At 37.3% G+C, this 19,955-nt stretch overlaps 1 protein-coding gene across 2 annotated transcripts in view; it reads left to right on the top strand.

Annotated features, from left to right (window-relative positions):
* LOC133519074 (uncharacterized) overlaps positions 1 to 19,955 on the top strand; it is a 72,120-nt gene that overhangs the window by 16,203 nt on the left and 35,962 nt on the right. The window contains exon 1 of one of the 2 annotated variants that reach the window (XM_061852966.1): positions 11,091 to 11,306. The exons of the other annotated variant lie outside the window; for it this stretch is intronic. The gene's annotated coding sequence lies outside the window, so the exon portion shown is untranslated. Of the gene's footprint in view, positions 1 to 11,090; positions 11,307 to 19,955 lie in introns of those variants that run through there. 2 annotated transcript variants of the gene reach the window in all.

Consider the following 19,955-nt stretch of genomic DNA (forward strand, 5'->3'; position numbering starts at 1 on the left):
TCTGCTTACGAGTATAAGGGAATGTACAGGGTAGTAGGTAGATCGGCATAAGTTTTTATTATTTGCATAGTTTATCAAGATAAACATAAACATACAAATGTGGACCCGGGTATGTCCTTAAACTACGTCCAACAAGAGAGGTAGGGCACAGCGTAATGTCATCACGCTTGAATCTGGAGCAGCCCAACTGGGGAGTACCTCCACCTTACAGAAGACCACAGCCATAATAACCTGCTGCCTGCTCTGTAGGTACGTAGTGTTGTGTTCCTGATGGTGAGTAAGGTTCCCAGAGCTCCAACCCCCAACCCCCCCCTCCACTCTCTAATGATGATGGCGCAGTTAAAGAAGCTACCCCAGGAGGGTACCAGCTGCGCTAGCACTGGAGAATCCCTCGCTGGGCTTCCATGCTCAGGTAACATCATACCTGAGCGTGGACGCCGAGGCTGCCCCACGTCGTACTCTGGGGGGGGCAAAACCGCGCTCAATCGTCTGCCATCTGCCCGAGGCAAGAGCAAAGCAGCTGTGGCACCCCCTGCCACCCTGGCCGTGGACTTCTGCAACATCAGGGGTTTACATTCTAATCTTAATGCTGTCCACCTACACCTCGAGACAGCAAAGCCGGCCTTGCTCTTTTTGACCGAGACGCAGATATCGTCTCCGGCGGACACATCATACCTCTCCTACCCTGGGTATGGACTGGAACACTCCTTTTCGCCTAGGGCTGGGGTGTGCGTGTACGTCAGGGATGATATCAGTTCTCGCCGCCTCAGAAATCTTGAAGGTAGGGACCTGTCCACCTTATGGCTGCGTATAGACAACGATGACCATCCCCGCGTCTATTCGTGCCTATATAGGTCCCATAGCGGTGATGCCGAAACTGACCGACTCATGGAGCAGATCCAAACGGCTGCAGACTCTGTGCAGCAACAGATCCCATCCGCTGAGATCATTATACTAGGCGATTTTAACGCCCACAACGCCGAATGGCTTGGTTCAAACAAGACTGATCATGCGGGTAGATCTGTATATAACTTTGCTCTGGCATATGGCCTTACACAATTGGTTAATGCGCCTACGCGAATCCCAGATGTGGAAGGCCATGAACCTTCCCTGTTGGACCTTCTGCTGACCTCTCATCCGGCTGACTATCGTGTATCCGTTGAAGCCCCACTCGGTTCTTCGGATCACTGCCTGATCCGGAGTACGGTGCCACTCGCGTGCCCGCCGCGTCGGCGAGTTGCTTGTAGCCGCCGTGTGTGGCACTATAGGTCAGCAGATTGGGACGGGATGCGGTCCTTCTTTGCATCCTACCCTTGGAGGCAGGTTTGCTTCACGCCGGATGATCCCAACGTCGTTGCTGATTCTGTTGCTGACGTGGTGCTGCAGGGAATGGAGCTTTTCATTCCGTCCTCTGTGGTTCCTGTTGGTGGCAAATCCCAACCCTGGTTTGGTCATTCCTGCAAAAAGGCCTCTCGCCGAAAGCAAGAGTGTTACCAAGCCTGGGTAGATGCAGCGGCAGTACGGGATGTAAAGACTAGCGCATTAAAAAAGGAGTTTAACTATGCCTCCAGGTCCTTCAAAAGAGTTATTGCCAGAGCAAAGTCGCTGCATATTGGTAGAATTGGCAAGAAACTAGAGCGCCTTCCTTCGGGAACTCGTGCGTTCTGGTCTCTTGCCAAAGCTATCCAGGGGAATTTCTGCACGCCATCTTTTCCGCCTCTGCATATAGGAGATGATTCCTTGGCCCACGACGCAAAAGACAAAGCCGATCTTTTAGGTAAACTCTTTGCGTCCAACTCGACTTTGGATGACGGGGGATACGCGCCGCCGACCATACCGCGGTGCGAGAGCTGTATGCCGGATGTCCGGTTCAACCAAAGTTCAGTGCGTAAAGCACTTCTTTCCCTCGACACTCATAAGTCGAGTGGGCCCGACGGAATCCCTCCGATTGTGCTGAAGATATGTGCTCCTGAGTTGGCACCGGTCTTAACGCGTCTTTTTCGGCTCTCTTACTCTTCTGGCGTAGTCCCAACCTCGTGGAAGTCAGCTTTGGTACACCCGATCCCTAAAAAAGGCGACCGCTCAAATCCATCCAACTACAGGCCAATAGCTATAACCTCCCTTTTCTCGAAGATAATGGAGTCCATTATCAACTGCCAGCTCCTTCGGTACCTAGAGGACCACCAGTTGCTTAGTGACCGACAATACGGATTCCGTAGAGGCCGCTCGGCTGGTGATCTTCTAGTTTACCTGACACATCGTTGGGCACAGGCGATCGAGACAAAGGGTGAAGCATTGGCTGTTAGTTTGGATATAGCGAAGGCCTTCGATCGCGTTTGGCATAAAGCACTTCTTTCGAAGCTACCATCTTATGGGCTTCCCGAGAGATTATGTGTATGGGTCAGGAGCTTTCTAGCAGACAGAAGCATAAAGGTCGTAGTTGACGGTAAATGCTCAGACTCCATGTCTGTGAATGCTGGTGTCCCCCAAGGCTGTGTGCCCCCCCCACCCTACCCACCCTATTCCTTCTTCATATCAATGACATGCTGCAAATCAGCGGCATTCATTGTTATGCTGATGATAGTACGGGTGATGCGTCTTACACCGGCCGCACCAATATCTCTCGGGAAAACGTCATAGAGAGCCGGAACAAACTTGTGTCTGAAATTGAGACTTCCCTAAAAGAAGTCTCTGAATGGGGTCGACTTAACTTAGTCCGTTTCAACCCTACCAAGACACAAGTTTGCGCGTTTACCGCAAAAAAGTTAGAGTTTGTCGTATCACCTCGTTTTGAGAGCACTCCCCTGACTGCCACACCCGGTATCGGAATCCTTGGCGTCGACATCTCGAGTGAAGTCCAGTTCCGCGGCCATCTAGAGGGTAAGGCTAAATTAGCCTCAAAAAAGCTCGGTGTGCTCAACAGATCGAGACAGTATTTCACACCGGCCCAACGCCTACAGCTTTATAAGGCGCAGGTGCGCCCGCACATGGAATACTATTCTCATCTATGGGCAGGGGCACCCCAGTACCAGCTTCTTCCTCTGGACCGCATCCAACGAAGAGCGACTCGAATTGTCGACTGCCAGTGCATTTCGGATCGGCTTGACTCCTTGGCGCTGCGTAGAGATGTGGCCTCGCTCTGCATTTTCTATCGCATGTACAACGGGAAGTGCTCCGAGGAATTGTTCGGATTAATCCCTGCCGCTTCTTTTCGCCATCGCCCTACGCGACAACATTTCCATCCTCACCACTTAGATGGTTGGCAGTCCTCAACTGTGCGTTTTTCCAGGAACTTTCTGCCTCGCACAGCTAAACTGTGGAATGAACTGTCGCCTGCGGTATTTCCGGACCGATACGACCTTCAAACCTTCAAGAAAAGAGCGTACTCCCATCTTAAAGGCCGGCAACGCACTTACAACCCCTCTGGTGTTGCAGGTGTCCATGGGCGGCGGTAATCGCTTACCATCAGGTGATCCGTCTGCTCGTTTGCCTCCTCTACCATTAAAAAAAAAAAAAAAAAAAAAAAAAAAAAAAAAAAAAAAAAAAAACATATTACTATCCCTTAGAGAACTACTTCTTGAATAAATTGTTACTACGACGAGGGAATTGTAGCAGTTCAAATGAGCTGTCGTGGTCTTACAATAAATCTTCCGCTTTATGAGCTCATCTTGAATAAAAGCTGCTTCATTTTCATAACAAATGTTTCTGATAACATTTATAACCGAAGGCAGAAATAAAAAGCATTGCCAAATATGTAGTAATGTTGTAACATTACTTACACTCAGTTTACTTAGGTCCTATTTAGCAATAACTGCATCGATAAAATGAAGCTTAGGGTAACGGCGCCTATTAACGCGGGTATCAAAATCGACGTCTAACACCGCGGTGTTTACAAATACGCATTTTGCAAGCAAACAGATCTATTCTCTAAGAAATAAAGCATACACAAAACAAGCTCATTCATTGGTCTATCGTGCCCATTAGTGTGCATTTGTGTGAGTGTAACAAAAAACTCGCGATTCGTCAGTTTGTGCGACGGCGGCGCAAGAACCGGTTGTTCCATACAGACGCGTGACTCCACAGGTAAGTGCACTCCAATCTTACTTAGTGTTTTACGTAATAGTTATGGCAAATAAACTAGTGCAATGCCTTTTAAGAGGTTGTGTATTGTTTTCTACACGTTTTTGAATTACTTTTAACTTAGTTTTTGACCGGGAAATACGTTTAAAATTGAAAATAAAATACAGCGGTGATAGGCGCCAATTACTTCTGTGGTAAGTAATTCCGTGGTATGCCACGTTAATAGAAAAAGTGGTAGTTTTGTTATTTACTCTTTAGTTTTGGTACAAATTATCAATTTTATAATTTCTTTTATTTATTCCAATCTTGATCTATTCACGCTATTAAAGAGCTATTTCCGTGGTATGGAAAGTATTCAACTAACCCTTATTTTTTAACAAAAACTTCAGCACCGATTTCCTCGTTTCTATGGGAACCCTTAATCTGTCAACTTTTTTTTATTTTGAGTTAAAACCTAAAATTGACTTGCCAGTTATGTGATTTTGTCTTAACAAGAAGCTTGTAATATACGTGTTTGATTTGATTTGAAAAAACATCTGTGTTTTATTCTTTTTATGGGTCGGAATTAGGTTTAATTAAACTCCCAATTAAGCCTATTACCGATGGTATGATCAGATTACCCTCAGTAATAGAATGTATAGAAATCTATTACCGACCCAGAGAAATATCGAATGGGTCGGTAATAGGCTCTTAAAGAGTTATCTATTACCGAGTGACTATTTGGTATTGTATTGAAATATCGCATTTAGGGTACCGCAAGTACAGATTTCGTTGATAAAATTTAGACTTCAGTTATCATTATCAGATTTAAATTCTTCTGTTTTCTGATTCAGTTATTACTCTGACAGACAAGGAAGGGTACCCAACTGCCGGACAATTCCGATTAGATTTTTTTTTATATAATTTTATTTATACAGTAGTCCAAAATCTCAGACATGATTTTTTTTAGCTATAAGAATCAGCAATAAGAAAAGTACTGTAATTTGTTAGTTATAAACGGGTAAATTATAACACATAATATGTGAGAGACTTTATTTAACTTAATTACCTTATCAAAAATATTAGAATTAAAAAATTTCATATTTTTATATATAGTCGAAATTTTATAATGTGGACGTTTACCATTTCACTGTGGTAAACTTTCACTCAGGTGGTAAACGTCCAGCTTATAAAATTTCGACTATAATTTACGCTGTGCCTTATGAGAAAATGTTACTTACTTGTTTTTTTTGTGCAGCTAATTATGTCAGTAAGACAAACTCTTATCAATCTTTATAGCATTTAAAAATTACTTTATTTAATAACAGGCAGGCCTATTTGTCATATACGTCCTTAGTAAAACTTTACTAACAATAATTTTTGTTGTTTTACATGTAAAACATTCAACTTATAACTTGTTATACAGGTACTCGTGGGTACTTGGTAAGTTAACTATTTAATAGTATTTGATTGTGCCAAAGTGTAATTATAATCTCTTCGAATATATCTCTTATTTTTAAACATACTCCTATAGTTTTATTTTTTATTTTTGTGTCATTATTAAACTTAATGACACAAAAATAATATACAGAACCCACGTCGTTATTATTGTTTTAACCCTCGGTATTAGGTTTCGAATTTTGAGTTTGGTTTCTGTTAACGAGTGCAGAAAAATCATGCCAATTGTACCCTCGGTAATGAAAGCTCAATTCGCGATAATAGAATCACAGCCTGTCCCTTGCCACGGTAATAGAAGATTTTGTCATTTTGGCTTCAAAAAATATTTTAATACATATAATAACCCAAAATGAATCCAAAAACGTGTGAAACGGAAAGTTCAGTAAATGCTCTGATGAAAAAAAAAAATTCCTGGCTGTTAGACAGCATTGATACCCTTAATTTTTGGATCTCTTTTGAAAAGTTCCTTAACTACCACGGTAATAGGTGCCTTTACCCTAAGTATGTTTCTGTCTTTGCTATATGATATTTTTTTAACAATTTTCTACATTATCTACCAGATAATAGTAAAAAATAATATCCGATAATAATGAAACAGACATGAATGTTAACCCTATTTACCAATATTCTACATACCATCCATATAATTTTACACATTCATTTTTTTACACATTCATTAAACGTTACATATTACATTACATGAATTGTTCATGTGATATTTAGATACTGATTTTGCTCTGAAGACTGGTAAATATAATTTAAGTATGGCTCATGATTTCATTTTATTTCTGCTGTTAGTATGTATGTTAACATTATGTACTTAATAATGAACCTCCAGGTCCATTATTGTTAAGTATGTTAAGTACACTACATTGTACTTCAATTCCATTTGTATATATTGTTTGTGTTCTAAGTATATAAAAAATAAATAAAACTAATAATAAATTCGACCATAATCAATGAAAGACATTAAGTTTTAATTTTTTCTGCATTGATAAATTTATCTTTTCCGGGTTCACTCCGTTTGCACACAGCACTTAAACAACATACACAATACAACACAAGATAAAGTAATAACATTTTAGTCTAGTTTCAGTAAACAGTGGCGTGCACTACTGCGTGACACAGGTGTTAGTGACCAGATGCCTGTGCACATGTATGGCATGGTTTATTTTTTATTAATAAATTTGGGGCGATTTGACTAGTATACACACGGAACAAGGGTAAAATAAAATAAAATTGGGGTTATATCGACAACCAAATAAAACCGTTACATAAAATAGTGAAATAAGGCCTGCTACTGGTAATGCCCAGCAATAGAAATAAAGTCAGCCAAAAATGTTCGTTTTTAGGGTTCCGTACCCAAAGGGTCTAACGGGACCCTATTACTGAGACTCCGCTGCTATCCGTCCGTCTGTCACCAGCCTGTACCTCATGAACGGTGATAGTTAGCCAGTTGAAATTTCTACAGATTATGTATTTCTGTTGCCGCTATAACAACAAATACTAAAAACAGAATAAAATAAAGATTTCTTTCCAATCTCGAGGTTCTCATCCAATCACCAAAGTTAAGCAACGTCGGGCGGGGTCAGTACTTAGATGGGTGAACGTTTTTATAGACAATGGTATGGTACGGAAGCCTTACTGTGCGAGTCAGACTCGCACTTGGCCGGTTTTTTTCCCTTAAAGCCCGCAAGAAGGGGCTCAATGTGCGCACTAAAAATTAATTAATGTTAATTTTAATATTATAGGACATTTTATTATTTTAATATTTGTTTTCCTTCTTTTTAATTTAAACTATATTTCACAGTAAACTTATCAAGAGGCGGACTGATTGCTAGCAAGAATTCTGTATAAGTCAACACTCAGACCAAACAGAAATTTGGATTGGAGTACTCTCTAATTTCAATCGAAATCTCTTCCTTTGTGTTCCTGTCTAACGTGGTCAGTCCTCGAAGCGAGATGTATGATATGTGTAGGTATCATAAACAGATAGAAAACATTTGTGTAGCTACATAGAATAGCTTTATTAAAATACAGACCTGAAAACTTCCTTAAACTCGCGCAACACACTTCCCTTGTCCGTAGGTAACCAACTAATGGGTGTTCTGTACCCCTAGTGTAAATAAATTCGATTTTGAAACGTGACGTACGCGTTTGCGTTTAGTCTCATTTTATATGGGTTTTTGAACAGCGCGCCAAGCGGGACGTTTTGGAAAGTCAAAAATCTCATACAAAATGACACTTAACGCACACGCGTACGTCACGTTTCGCTGTCGAAAATATTTACACTAGGGGTACTGTTTTCCAACTATTGTAACAGAGTTAAGCCCAACGGAAGAGTAAGCACGATAGGTAATCGGATTTCTGTCCGCTCGGGGAAGTGACCCCCACTTAATGGAAGACTGAACGAATGAACCTTTATTTCCTCTTTTTTCGTCGGATAATACGCTGAGGCGGCAATATCTGGTTTGGATAATAATAATGGGGCTGTATTTGGGTAATTCTCAAAGAATATGTCTGTGGTCTAATTGTCGCGACCCATACAAAATGTATGAAAAAAATCGTGGCAATTAGGCACAACCACAGACATATTCTTAGAGAATGACCCATTTATGACAGTGATTATTACTATTATAAATGTAATTCATGATAGTTATTTCATCTCTAACGTATCTAAATGTGTCAAACCGTAAATTGTGACGTCACACAATTTTCAAAGAGCGTTTTGGGCGCGAAAGCATCTGTCAAAGTATATTTTGTTAATTTAACATATTTAAAGCCGTTTTTAGTATAAAAGTTGAATTTTAGGGCAACTTTTAGTTAATGTAGATCGTAATACAAGCGTTTCAAAAAATTGGAAACAACCCTATTTCGAGAAATATACCTAGGTAAGCAACGGGCTCTCAATTATTGGAATTGAGGTTTTTGAGGCTCTCAAGTATTGAATAACAAGTGCGAGTTGGACTCGCCCACCGAGGGTTCCGTACTGTTTAGTATTTGTTATAGCGGCAACAGAAATACATCATCTGTGAAATTTTCATGAGACACAGCCTGGTGACAGTCGGACAGACGGACAGCGGAGTCTTAGTAATAGGATCCCGTTTTACCCTTTGGGTATGGAACCCTAAAAATAATAAAGAATTACTTTACCTTAATATGGCTTATAATATAACCGTGCATCGCGCTAGCGTAAACACAAAATAAAACATACATACTCGTACGCATCAAAGTATTTTTCAAATTCAGTGGGATTTTAGATTAACTAGCTACACTTTTAAAAAAACCGGTCAGGCGCGAGTTCGTTTTACACGCGCACCGAGGGTTCCGTACGAACTTTGAATTATCTCGTGTAACTATAAAGGTGAAAGACTTTTGATCAGAAGTACCTATACTAATTATAATTGTGTCGTCTATCGGAAAAATTTCTAACTAATTTGCGCGATATAATGCACATACGAGTATGTTGGTTTTTGGACGATAATTCTCTATCATGTGAACCGATTTAGAATTGGTACGGAACCCTAAAAAGGTCAAGTGATGTTTCTACTAGCTTACTGAATATTTACTAAAATAAAAGAAAATTATGGTTTCATTAATTACAACTAAGTGCAACCTTCGAAGGTCTCCAAGGTATATTCCAAAAATGGTACATTCAAATTATTTAAAATAGCATAGTTTGTGTAAGCTTGCAACACTGCACTTAAAGTCCGTCACTTAAAATGAGAAGAGCATAATTCAAATAGTCGTAATTCCAAAAATATTCTTACATGTTTATAAATAGGGTATAAAATCGCTTAAGTGAAGAATACCTACAGGGCTCTTTTGATTTGGAACACTTTGTTGTCTCCGAGCATTATTCTCACGCCGACCAGTCGCCACATTCAGAAACGAAATCTCTTTGACAATATAATTTTCATTCAGTATTAAATCAATATGATTATATAGCGCCCGTGCATTTGTTAGGTACTGGGTTATAAAACAGGCAAACGCCTGAAAGCAATATGGTTTTAGTATAATTTTTTGAAACGTGATATGAATTTGAGAATAAAGCCCCCGTGAAGACAATGCCAGGTGCTAATCAAGTCCATATTCCGATGAACTAGCATAATGGAGTGCTGTCTCGAATAACAACCTACTTGCTTTAATGGTGTTACGTAGAATGCTTGTTAATCATAACATATTATTAGTAATATTGATTTAAACTCATCAAAAGAAAAGTTTGAATTCACTTTCCTACATAATATATATGTTTATGTTTTATATATGTTTTTGTCTGATTGACGCAAAATGTACTTTATACGAATTGTACCTATACAGAAATCACATATATAGAATTTTTTTGGATACCTAATATAAGGTAAGTAACGAGTAGTACAGGCTGCGATTACGACAATCTCATTGTTTGGTATGGCTTCTCTATAGTAATAATAATCTCAATGACTAAATAAGTATTTTAATTATTTTTTTCCTTGCTGACGACTAGAATGGCTCATTGCGCATAGTAAAAATATACGTAGTGATTGGCATGAAATGTTCGTGTTTTAGCCTATCTAAAAAAGATGAGATTCTGTAATACACAGTGGCAACAGCTTTACAGTTTCATTAACATCAGTGTCTACAGGTCAGATCGAATTATCGATCCTAAAGAAATAGAAGGAACTTGTAAACCTTACAGCCACCTCAAATTAAGCAGAATATGCGCAATCAGGGGAATTAATTCTAGTATTTATTTGATACAGTTATACCTTGCGCTCTCCAGATGTACAAGTAGATAATAAAATTCTTCGAGGGTGGGGCTGTGCTAAGGGTGTAGGGGGGGGGGGGGTCCTTTTGGACACCATTACCAATTTTCAAAACACGAACTATTTCTCCTGAATTAATAAAAGCTGGCTGTAGGTACGTTGGCTGGCAAAGACAACGAGTTTATACGACCTTGATGATAAAAGAGTTCATATAAAAGCACAATATAGTCGTACTGGATTTCCCACTGTAGAAACATATTGCTATACTTATACTTATGTACATAAAAAACCGCAAAGCGGAAAAATCTAGGAAAACTTTGATACCTAACTGTAAATTAGGTACTTACATAATCACTGAGAATTAATATCTCAAAAAATATAACCTATTATAAGCTACGACTGCAATTAAATTATGTTCCTGAAGTTGTATTATACCTATGTAATAAAAACGTAAACAATCTGTACGTATACGAATTTTTACATAGGCGCAAAATAAACAAAATTTATTGATAATTTGTTTCTGGTTTTACAGAAAAATATGAATTTCTAATACTACGTACCGTACCTACACCTTCCCAAATCTAATCCTATTCGTGAATCAAGTTCTCATGCTTGAAATCCCACCAAACCACGATCTTCAAGATTGATGTTTATTTTGCCTGGAATGTTGAAATTCATAAATCGTACAACGCAAAGGTTCAATTCCATTGCGGATTTTCTTCCGAATGGAGTACTCAAATGCATGTAAGCTAGCAATGTATCGTTTGCTAATCCGGTTCGTCGTCAAGAAGTGAGCGCAAGTGGTACCGGGAACGGCGTCGACAAAATAACTTCAGTTCCGTGCCGGGTCCTCATCCAAGTGAACGCCGCGACGTCCGTTTACTTACAATATTCAATAAAATAAATCGATAACCCATCAGTGAAAACTTATTTAATTTTTTATCGCAGGTGTAAAAAGTGTGTTTTATAAACAGGATGTTTTTATAAATTGAAGACAAAGTTGGATAACGCTAAGCTGTTGCTCACACATTCGGAACTTGTAAGGTAGATATTATGTTTATTATGCATTGTTGCATCTTCCACGTTTTCAATGGTTGTGACTAAAATATGGATTAAGTAAGACGTTGTTAATGTGACAGGTGCAGATAACAGACATTAAATAAATACCTACGAAGAATATAATTAACAAAAACCAAAAACTTGTTATAACTGTTAATACGTTATTAAATCTCCGATTAGGACTGATTTTGCATAGGAATTTATAATTTTAATTTTATGTTTTACTACCCAAATATTTTATTATTATTATGTTATCAATCAAAACACCGAATAAGTAAAGTCTGTTTTAGAATTTTACAAATCTGATGTCATTAATAATGATCATCTACTTGATGACTAATATTGTGATTACCATGATTCGAAAACCATAGTGAATTAGATAGTAACGTTAAGTTCGTGCATCAACGCATTCCTCTAGATGATTCATGTTTTGAATGTGATTCGAAGGTAATAAATCTAATACAAGTGACTACTAAAAATGAAACTGTGTTGCAATAGCATTTTACATGATTTGTAGTCATTTGTAACGAACAACTGTGGCGGAAAAAAGCAAATTACATTATCTAAAGCGAGGACAAGTCAAACCACGTATTTTACTAAACGTGTTCACGTCGTGCTTTTTGTTAAAAGATGCCAGAGACATGCAAATAGTAAAGACTAAGTACCTTAGTAGGTATTCAAACTAAGGTTCACTCGTAACTGCTATAGTGACGTTACATAGCAAGTTCTCAGCTCCATACAAAGTCATACTCGTAACAGCTCACCTAATCCTACTTATATATAAAATGTTTTTGGTTCCCCATAGGGCTTAAATACCTACTTAAGTTACGATAAATAAGCGAAGCTTAAAACGTCATGAAATACAGGGTGATTCAGAAAACGTGTGCAGAATCAGCCCCATGCAGTCAATGGATGATAAGCTACGGTCTCGTACTAGTACTAGTCAAATTAACATTATTTTATATTTTAGTGTTGAAAAAAAACTTTTATATTATTTACGATTTACATTGCTCACCCTACGTTTAGAATAGGGTTGGTCCTGCTTATGTCTCATGAAACACTGTACCTATATGAGTTAAGCCCTTGCCAAATATTATGCAATTTGTAGGTACTCAGTTTATGTAAAGTTAACTTATTTGAACTCGTCTCTGGAAACGCTAATAATATTGGCCTTACAGTCATGGCGACCATAATACGTACGCGACACTATTAAGTCGTTCGTACTGTAAAAGATGTCGACCTGACTGGGAGGATGTCGATAATAATTAAAACATTGGTTATCAACTTCAATATATATTTATAATATATTAGCTAATTTACAATTCGGCTAGCCTTGATGGCCTCTTCACGAATGCCCGCCTGCAGATCTTTTTCCGTCTGACAGCGAACGCCAGTTCCAAATTCAAATTAGATTTATTGCCAGTCACTGTCCAACGTCAAAGAAGGTTGTAAAGGTGGCAAATCTTTGCAGTACCTAATATAAACCGGCTTGGTTTACTTTACTATACTCATCCGAAATCCTATTTCCACTTGGCTTACTGACTTTGTTTTGCGCACATGCTCCTGCATAATCAAGAAGCTCTGCGTGCATTCTAGACTACCTAATTCCTTACTTCACTGGTCCCTGTGTAATCTATAGTACATAGCTTACCTATACTTTAAGTCTAACGGAAGCACATGCAGGAATAATGAATAAAGGTAGGTACCTGCACTTTGTAAGGAAAATTACACAGATGGGCCTAATGGCGTAACAAGTTGACAATAGGTAATCGTTAACGCCAATCAAAAGGTAAGAAATGTATTGTAATGATTACGTGAGTTTTTGTTCGCATCTGTCATTTCCGTATGTTTAATATATATATTTTTTTAGGTTAGCGTTTAACGAGTAACGATTGTTACCTTAGCTACTAACTTTATGCCCATTGCCAAACTAAGCAAAGATTATATATGAAATTGGGCAAATTAACTTTTTTGTTTTGTCTAAGGGACTGGCACAGTTTGTTCGAAGAGATGTTGTATGACGATTTACTAACATACTCAGTAGATGGTATGTTTTATATAGAAATGGCATAAAACTATCACAAAAATGAATGCGAGTATTAAATACCACAAAATCAGCATTTCAAGAGTGGTTGTCTAAGGGACAAATAAACCGTAACCATGACAAAGAGTGACACAAAACAGTTCATCCACCCGATTACAACACTTGAAGGATTAAACCAAAGAATACAATACTCACTAGAAGGATTAAACAATGATACTGAAGACTTGCCATAACTGAGGACTCTGGGCTAATAAAATAAATTAATACTCGACCCGGAATTAATATTCAAACCGAGGGCTATCAGCATCCTAGACAAATTAACTACTCAGTTATAATTATATAAACTAGGTAATTTTAATCCCAAAATGCCAAAAATCAGGTGCCTTCTACTAGAGAATCACCGCGCAAACTTTTACCAACCGCCTCTAGTTTTTTTAGAATTCTAGCATAAAGTAAACAAAAGTAGTAATTATGGAAGGTGGAGGTAAGGAATGGGATCTCCATGTACCAAAAAGTGTCATCAAAAAACCATAAATAGGTGGCGCTACAATACCTAGAATACTTAAAAAAACAAATCATATACAGCGCACTTCACTCCGTCAATAACGCCTAGGTTCTTAGATATACCAGTGAAAGAATAAGGATCAAAGTCAAATGGCGTTCTAAAAGTTGCAATCATGTGTCGAAAGTGGCAGTAAATTTACTGCGGCTACAAAGTACATACATAGGCTACGGAGACTGCTAACCATCAGGCGGGCCATATACCTGTTTGCCACCGACGTGGTATTAAAAAAAAGAGTTTTATTTGACAAACCACCTCCATTCCAAATTCTATTTGCTTTAAGGTGTCATATCAAAAGATGTCCCATTTTGAATTATTGCTCATTTTCAACTTTAGCAAATCAACTGAAATATCCAAAAAAAATAAATAAAATAAATATTATAGGACATTATTACACAAATTGACTAAGTCCCACAGTAAGCTCAATAAGGCTTGTGTTGAGGGTACTTAGACAACGATATATTAACAAACGATAAAAAAACAAATTTAACCTTTGTCAAATATTGATATTTTTTACGTTTATTTCATACATTATACACACTATAATGTAAGTGTATATATAATTACGAGTACCGTACCGTTTAGACTAAGAGCCAACCTTTGGGTTTCATCTAAATAATTAATGTTGTTGTGTGGGTACCTAAATCTCGTAAGGGTTAATTATGTATGACTCGTTCGTAGGTAAATCGCCTTCAATACTTAATGTGCTAACGTTACCTTATTTAATAGTAGTACCACGTACAATCAGCATCAAAAGTTGCAGACTACGGATAAACGCGAAAATCGAAGTTCGTCAATTGCGGGGATTTTCCTCTGTCACTCTAATTAAGTCTTAGTGAGAGTAAAAGAGAAAGATAGATATAATAAATTTCGGTTTTCGCGCTAGGTTCCCAGATTACACGTCACGAATGTTACGTTACCATTCACGAACAGCATGACAAACAGAGGTATATCTTTATATGTAGAACAATTGGACTGTGTCTAGGGAATGCTGCCGGTACTGAGTTTGTATAGCGACATTCGGGAATTCCTGGTTCTGGTACTGCGTTTGTGTAGAAAACCAGTACCGGAAGCACTGCTTAACTGTGACTGGTACTTTTGAATGCGAACTGCAGAAATGTTATAGAGTCAGACTTCATTTCGGACCCGGGTACGTCCTTAAACTACGTCGAAAAGAGAGGTATGGGCATTGTGAAGGTTATCTCGCTTTGTGTGATATGGTACAGCGCAGCGGATGTCAATGCCAATCTAGAGCACAGCGGTTGCGTTTGCGGTTTTCTGTAAAGTGGAGGTGGGAAGTACCTCCACCTTACAGAAAACCGCAGCCAAATAACACTAGACCCTACTCATTGTGTTGTGTTCTTGCCGGTGATTATAAGGTTGCCAGAGCTCAACGAGGGGGGAGGGGCGGGTTAGGGTCGGCAACGCGCAAGTAACTCCTCTGGAGTTGCAGGCGTACACATGCTACGGAGACTGCTTACCATCAGGCGGGCCGTATGCTTGTTTGCCACCGACCTAGTATAAAAAAAATATCTACGAGTCAGACCAAGCTAAGTTGGCAGTGATTTTGATAGCCCAGGCTGCAAGTGTTAAGGAAACGTCATAATCTCATAGAAGTTTGACGTTTTGAAATAACACTTTTACAGTCTGGGCTACTAAAATCACTGCCAACTTAGCTTGGTCTGACTATTTCTTTATTTGGAAAAGTATTCCGGGATGGTAGATATTTTTGGTGAGTTGTTTTATCTGCTACTTTTGATTCTGACAGTACATATTTGTATTAATGTTAACAGTTCATCATTGTCAAGTCAATAAAAAATCCACATATAAGCCTTCGCAATGTTAGTTTACTTATATCTATATATATAGTAAACCGATATTATTATCCATGTATGTGTAGTGTACTCGTACTATTGTTTTTAACATCCTTGCCTCTTGAAAAGCTTAAGTATATTCTGCATTTTACTGGGTCCTTTAAAAATGCCTTTTCCGCCAAGATAAAAGTATTTTTTTTTTTAATTTTACCATCTCTGAAGAATACAAAATTTAATAATAAAAATGAAAATTTGGTAGCTTTGTGTAATCAATTGGTTGAACAGGTGTTGAATAAGAATAAATTGGAGCAAATAATAATGTTACCTATTTACCTACTTACATAATATCTGATGACTTTGCCCACAATTTTGAACATCGTGATGACGCACGGCATGTTGGCAAACAAATTAATTAATTTTTATATTTACTAATAGTCCGCTAATTGCTTATTAAGTTTATACAGGGTATTGTTTGATAATTTCTATATGAATCTACTGGTACTGGTACCTTCGTTACAATTAGGAATTTCCATTTTTACCTAGGTACTTATTTTAATTAACCAACCCACTTGTTCAAGTTTTTATTACTCCGAAACTTGAAAGACGAAATAGATAAAATAATGCTAATCCTATTGCTTTTACAAATTGCAAAATTACGAAACGACCAAGAAAATATAGAACGATGATTATAGTACCTTGTGCAACGAGGGGGGTAAGTGAAATTTTGGATACGAGGGAATCAAAAACCCGAGTGCAATATTCTTACCCCCGGAGTTACACACATGTTTTTCATCACACTTGCGAAGAAAAAACTAAATTTTAAGCGAAATAATTCTTAAATACGGTGACATATCAAATATTCGTCCGCCATTTTATAATTTCTTGACAGGTTAGGCATCGAAGGCACAGACCTATTCGGCATACAGCCACAATTGAAAATTATGTAAAAATATTTGAAACGGCTGTTAATTAATCAAATTAAATAATTTTAAACATAAACAATAATATTTAATTATAAAAGTCAGTACTTTAAAAGTAAAACTCATTTATGCTACTTGGTTTGTATGAATAAGTGACATAATAAAATAAAATAAAACATTACTCCCTAGGGAGTTATAGCTTTTTTCACAATCCATAACTCCCGGGGAAATAATATAGGCCTTTGTCCTTCAGTACACCTGCATGAAATAATATTTTTTTCGAGCAAGTGTGATGAAAAAGCGTTTAGGATAGTAGGTAGGTAATGTTAACAGTTAAAACTTAAACTGTTATGTCTTTGGTTTGGCTCATTTATTTTTGTTAAAATACTTATATTATTCTTTGTCTTTTTCAGGACACTTTATGCCTTTTTCTAAAAGTCTCGAGGATAAAGCAAACCAACTCCGGTTTGCCCAACTGATATGTTTTTTTTTTATACTACGTCGGTGGCAAACAAGCATACGACCTGCCTGATGGTAAGCAGTATCCGTAGCCTATGTACGCCTGCAACTCCAGAGGACGACGATGAGACGATGATGATGACGATGATGGAGAGGAGGAGGATGTTCGACGTGTTTCATGTTACATTCTACTGAACGCGACGAAGACGACCGCTTCTTATAAATTTACAGAGCTTTTTTGTAAACTTTAACATGGTCGTTGATTTGTATATCAAGCAGTTGTCGCTTCATAAACCACATATGATGGTAACAAACACTCGTACATACACCTGTATTATCTCCACGGGAGCGCTGAACTTTGCTCAAGGTTCATCCATTCATTCACTCCTGATTAGTTCCGGATTGTGAAAGCGGGCTAAACTCTCACACCATTATCTGCTTTGATGTGTTGTTTTTACTTAAACGACTTTTAGAGTTCCCTAGTTAAACAGACGCCCTAATGGTTTATTACTTTGTTCAATGGGCCTTAAAAAAGTAAAAAGGTTATTTAAGCAACCTGGCTTCACTGTGGAGTTGGTAAAGTAAACAATATTTCGAGCAAGAAACATAAATATGTATATATGTCAATAATATATCTCCGTATGACTTAAACATATTTGTAAATGTGATACAAAAAAATAATAAAAGATAAGTGAGGATATGAAAGTAATTTTGCTAACTCAAAACATAAGTAAATTAAGCATTGTTTATAAGTAGTAAGTAATGGTTGTGGATGTTTTCTTCTGGTTGAACAAGTAACCACAGGCATTTGATGAAACCAATGAAAGTTCGTTTTCACTTGGCATCCGACACCTGCATATAACGTACGTTGCGGTTTTCATGGTCACAACGATATCGTTACTTCATTGAATTGAGCATGAGCATGATAAATATTAACAGTGTTTTGATTGAAAATGAATCCATAGAAGTTCAAAACATGTCGAGTAGTTATGTCTTAAAAACACGTGATTTCAATCGTAGTAAATACAGGGTGATTCAGGAGACGTGAGCAGGATCAAGCTTGAGCATTCAGTAAGTTATAAGCAACTGTTTCGTACCAGTATTTGTGAGATTAACGTTCTTTTATTTTTTACTGTTCAAAAAAAATGTTTTAATTTATTTACGCCATGTATGGTCACCCTCTTTGTTTTATCCATAACAAGTGACAAATTGAATGTCATCGGAGTCTGGTTACTTTTGAAAAATCGTATCTCATTCAAGTGTGACATTTTGTTTTCTTCATAATCAAACTGTTGTCATAACGGTTAAAGAGGTTTTATCTTTCATAATTAAGTATTGTAGGGTGTCCATGATTGTAGATTATCAAATTTGTCCTTCCCAAAAAGTTAAATAACAGAAATAAAGCGAGATTGTTTTACTTAAATATGATGATGAACGGTTCATTAACATTTACTGATTGTGTAGGCTTAGTCCTGCTCACGTCTCATGAATCACCCTGTATAGTCGAAGTTCAACCGCTCTCTTCAAGCTTAGATAGCTTGGCGATTCTTTGCATATACAACGATACCCTACAAAACAAATTGATCTCTATATCCTCCTATCCCTGTTTTACTTTCTCTTGAGTGTAGGGCTTGCAATCCGAGATTCCGGAATATCGAAAATTCCGGAATTGGATTTAAGTATTAGATATTATTACGTTTAATACTGAAAATCGTTAAGAAACTACACTATGCTGATGTTATTAACTGTCGCTGACAAAAGTCTAGCAGCACGCATTTACATGCCGCATTAACCATCGATTTATTTTACTTTTCATACTAACTTACTAGACTTCGTTTTTTTAGCATTAGAAAGAATGTGAGCGGTATTGACATGTATTATTATAGAAAACCACTTTTGAAAAATAAGTCAGCAATTATGTTACAATTATAAATGATATACGATCATTTACATTATTTTGCTTTCATAAGTAAAAGTTACTTATTTTCAAAAAACATTTTTCAATAAAAAGACACTTTAAGATTGTTTACCTTTTTTCTAATGATAAAAAACGAAGTATAAAAAGCAAAGCCATACATTTACTTGCCCAGAATCCTATCTACACGAAACTTTTGAATTAAAATTTAAATATTTGGATATTAAGATTTCGGATCCTGTAGCAGCACATATTATATTCTGAATTAGGAACTAGTAATAAATAACCAAACTTGAAATACGTAACGATTAAGTATGTTTTGCATTAAGTCTATGACCCATTACAGTTATTATTTTACACTTCATAAAAAGCAATCCGGGTTTCTTTTTCTCATCGTTTAATCTTAATAGGGCTTTGGATACTAGTCGGCAATGTACGAAGGTATTAGGTATAGCTAAATACTTTATTACATAGAACACAATAAATTAGGCATTAAATGGTTTTCTCATCCGTAGTGTCCCCTAATAAATACGCCGTATCATTGGAGTGAATAAAAGTGACCATAGTAATAAGACACGAAAATAACAGGTGCAAAGACGGCACTACTCAATTTATTGATATTTCTCGATGAATAATACTTCAAATTAATTTCCATTGAAACAATACTTTCTTTGATAAACGTAAAGTATTAGAATTTCACATTTTTTGTTGCTTTTTATAAAAAAAATCGAATAAAAATATGGTGAACTTCAATTCCGGAACCAGTTCCGGAATTGGGACCCAATATCAAAAATCAGTTCCGGAATTGGAAACCGTCCGATATTGCAAGCCCTACTTGAGTGGCATTAACGTGAGACACTTCATCCGGTTCTTGTCTGTGTGATTTAATTTCTTGTCTTTTAATTATTTATTATTTTGTT

This window comes from Cydia pomonella, chromosome 6 (genome assembly GCF_033807575.1).
Source record: "Cydia pomonella isolate Wapato2018A chromosome 6, ilCydPomo1, whole genome shotgun sequence".
NCBI lineage: Eukaryota > Metazoa > Arthropoda > Insecta > Lepidoptera > Tortricidae > Cydia > Cydia pomonella.